Source organism: Lolium perenne, chromosome 6 (assembly GCF_019359855.2).
Source record: "Lolium perenne isolate Kyuss_39 chromosome 6, Kyuss_2.0, whole genome shotgun sequence".
Lineage (NCBI taxonomy): Eukaryota > Viridiplantae > Streptophyta > Magnoliopsida > Poales > Poaceae > Lolium > Lolium perenne.
In genome coordinates, this window is record NC_067249.2 from 237,372,427 (window position 1) to 237,376,459 (window position 4,033).

Sequence of the window (4,033 nt, forward strand, 5' to 3'; positions counted from 1 at the left end):
GCGGCGGCGTCGACTATGGCGGCTAGTGGCGTCCGCGGATGCGCGTCGTCGTCCTTGGTCGCGTGGGCGGCAAGGTGGCGGTGGACGGCGGTCGCGACGTGGTGGCTGCCCCGGCGACCATCCGTCAGATCGGAAGGTCAGTCTTCCCCTCCCACTGGTCCTCTTCCCCACCAGGTTTGGTAGTCGGAGCCTGCTGGTTTCGGTGCCGATTGGGGGTGGTGGTGTGAAATCGGGTCTGGGAGAAATCCCTGGTCGGGTGGTTTGACCACGGCAGTGGCGACGCCCACGGGCGCCGTGTATCCTCTTGAGGCGCTGTTGAGGTCCCGATTCTCTCCACCCGGCCGTGTTCCCGGGTGAAAACCTATAATCCTTCGGATTGGGCGACGACGACGCCATGGGCGCCGTTTCCTCCTTGGGGGCGTGGCTTGGGGAACAGTTGGCCGGTTGAGGGTGCCTTTGGTGGTGGGAGGCTGGTTGCGGTGGTATCTGAGTCTTCTTGGTGCCTGCTCCTTCCTCGTCAGCGATTGCGGTCCCTGTTTACGTTCCCAGCGGCAGCTCCTTCGGTGTGTGGCAGCGCAACCTCGATGGTTTGTCAGCTTCGGCGAGGGGTCTCTAGCTCTGACCAGATTGGTGTGTGGTCAGTATCAGCCATAGCTCAGGGGAGTGCATCTAGTGTCCGACGGTTCGGCGTCCTTCGAGCCAGGACGAGAGGGAAGGGTCCCTCTTCGGCGCTGGAAATGGTCGATGCTGCTTCCCCTCCCATCATGTGCTGCAGACGATGGTCTTCCTCAAGGCGGCAGGCGGTTCCCTCGAACCTGGGTTGTTCCTTCCTTGGTGGCTTCGCGAGGAGGCTTCGACATCAACAAGCTGTGTTCTTGTGTGTATCTTGTGCTTTTGGTGTTCGTTGTTTGTAAGCTGGTTAGCATCTTGTATCAAACTCGGCCGTTTGTGGCTTTATTAATTTAAAGTTGGGCACTTGTGCCTTATGTTTATAGTAAACTGGGCAGCAATCTGTCAAACAAACAGGCTATAATCTGTCAAACAAACAGTGGAATGAACCATAGATCAATGGTAAAACCACCATGGTTTGGTTCGTAGCAAAATAAGCTGAAAATTAGCAAGGCTGTGAACAGTTACATTCATTACAAAAAGGTTTAGTCGAGGGTGTATGCCGATTGGTTAAGAGAAATTCGGCGTTGAGTAAACCATAGGCTGATAGGCATACAATTCTTGCTGCGAGTCCCAGATATGGCTGTATTGAGCTAATTTCCTTCCAAAGTGAACACTTCAATTTCAGCACATCAAGACCTTCTGCGTGTTTTCATACAAGTGAAGCAAAATTGAAAAGGAAGGGCAGAAATCTAGTACAGAGAGGTCACAGCTCATTCCTAAGTGGACTGGTCAGAATGGTTAGAGCTAACATAAGCATGCGTAAAGACCGATGGTGCCATGTAGCAGACTGCTGGCAACAATAAAGAGACAGCACATAACCTAACATGATGTAGCAGTACATGGATCTAATCCAAATAAAAAACATATCTTTACTTGGTTGATATTGTAGGAAGGTACCAAACCAAATGTCTGCAGTCAGCATCAGAGGGTCTAATGCACAAAAGCCTGTTTGTACTTCGTCGACTGTTGTACTCCCTCTGTTCTAAAATGTAAGGTGTCTAAGGATTGATCAAAAGTCAAACCTTACTAACTTTGACTAAATATTTAGGAAAAAATATTTACATCTATAATATCAAATGGAAATATTAAGAAAATAAAACTTATGATGAATCTATAGATGTCGATTCAGTATTGTAAATATTCATATTTTTGTGTATAAACTTGGTCAAACTTAAAAAACATTGACTTTTAGTTGATCCTTAGATGCCTTACATTTTGGGACGGAGGGAGTATGAAGGTACTAAATATCTGCAGTTAACATGGGAGAAGACTTAAACGAATTTTCTGAACACACCCTGCACCTACAATGCAGATCAGATGATCAGGCCACATCGTTTGTTTGTATTCGTATCGCTGTTCCACATCAACAAAGTGCAATCCTGAGGGAAGTAAAGGAATGCATTAGCTACACTCTAATATAATGGAAATTTTTGAACTTCAAAGGGCACATATGATGACATTCTATGGTGTTTCACGTACTACAATTAGTAAGAGAGGAAAACAATGGATGGACTGTCTTTTCTGAACTATAGCCCAAAGATTAAAGGTGGACGCAATAAATAAACGCCTAAGTACTACATTCCTAAATCCTTACAAAAGCACCATACTCCGAATGGCCAGGAAGATACAGTTATTGTATGAAACATGAATGTACAGAACGTAGGGAAAAAATCAAAACTGAACTGAATCTACAAAATAGTTCAGTTGACAAAAAATAACACCTATGCATATCATTAAGCATTCCATCAAATGGATTTCATACATAAAAACAATACTCCATCTGCAGGAAAGAATCAATATAATCCTCAATTCACATATATTTTTACTGGACAGAGAAAGTTCTGTAAAGACCTTTTTTTTTAATCTTAGCCCACTGAAACAATGCAGGAGGAAAATTTTGATTCATACTAACTTTGTTGCAGCCTGAACCTTACAGCGTATCACCTTAGGTGTCATCTCCACTGGAGTTGCTGATCTGACCTGAAAACTGGCTAACCGTCATGCCAACAAACTGGATGCTGCCTGGCGTGCTCACCTTAGAGCAAGTTTAATAGTAGAGCCAACTGTTAGCTATAAGCCAAGTGCCATGTCATCTATAGTAATCTTAGAGCCAACATGTACAATAGTGAGCTATAAAATTGGACTACTTTATTAGAGCATGGCCCACCATTCACTCTCACATAGTGCCTAGGAGCACGTGCTAGAGTTGGCTCTTGCATAAGAGCCCACTCTTCTTCTCTCTCCTCCTCTCTCTCCTCCAACTAAGCAACAATATATTATTTTAATGCTTATAGCCAGCTGACTAGGACTTATTGTACTTGCTCTTAAAAGTAATGATGTCTGTTTCTCTGCATGGAACCCACTATTTTATTAATACCTTACCATGGCATGTTTCAGAAACCAGTAATGTTCAAGATTGCCTTATACTAATCACACTTGATGAACCTCCATGACTCTGTACCCATCTAAATCCACATCAATCTTTTTTCTACAATGATCCGAAGGCACGCCATGTCACAACATCTGAAAACCACTGCTGAAACTATCTCCAAAAAACGGTTTAAAGATGAACAGATTAATTTTGGGTAACGTGTCATTTTCTGATTGAAGAAAACTTACGTGAACAGTATCTAAATAGCTAAAATTTGAGCAAAATGGGTCAGCTTTGATATAGAGTATATACTAGGGGCTGTGGCCGCACGCCGAAGGAAGAAGGAACCTCCCCGCCGCCCATCTCCGCCCGCTCCGCGCTTGTGCAGCCGCCCCCAAACTCGTCGCCTTGCGCCGCCCTTCTCTTAATATTGAGTGTGGAGAGAATAGGTTAAAACTTAATAAGATAAAGTGTTCTCGGGGATTATTGGATCCACCTCTAGCATTAGGATTCATTTCAATCAATATAAAATATTCTTTTAATCATATTGTGTGTGGAGAGAGCTCCATAACAAGATGCACCCAGTATGCCATAGGTCATCGCATCTCAAAATAATCATCGCGGCCAGCCCTATGCAAACCACATATTGACTTTAAAAATTAAGGGTTTTACCCCATGGTTAATGATATGAGCTTGGTGTGTCCCCCTTGACCCCCCTCATCCACGTGTTAAAGTGCCGATACGGTAATGTCACTTCTCGTCGTTCACTTTACCATACTTCAAAGGGTAGTTCTCTCTCGAGACCATAAGGAAAATATTACATGGTGCACAACATATAATATCAAGTGAGATAACTAACACATATTAATACTTAAAACTATAGATCATCTCAGATTCATCTCATATTCATGCTAGGGTTTCTCCATCTCCCCAAGAACTAGAGGAAGTGAGGAACTACTCACACATGGAAACAATCAAGAACATCATTAT

At 43.9% G+C, this 4,033-nt stretch overlaps 1 long non-coding RNA gene across 1 annotated transcript; it reads right to left on the reverse strand.

The window, feature by feature from the left end:
- Nucleotides 1-1,904: 1,904 nt before the first annotated feature.
- On the reverse strand, nucleotides 1,905-2,711 carry LOC127309257 (uncharacterized). The gene is made up of 2 exons (XR_007857063.1): nucleotides 2,617-2,711; nucleotides 1,905-2,051 (listed from the first exon to the last, which is right to left on the reverse strand). It is a non-coding gene; the product is annotated as an uncharacterized lncRNA (long non-coding RNA).
- Between the last annotated feature and the right edge of the window lie 1,322 nt (nucleotides 2,712-4,033).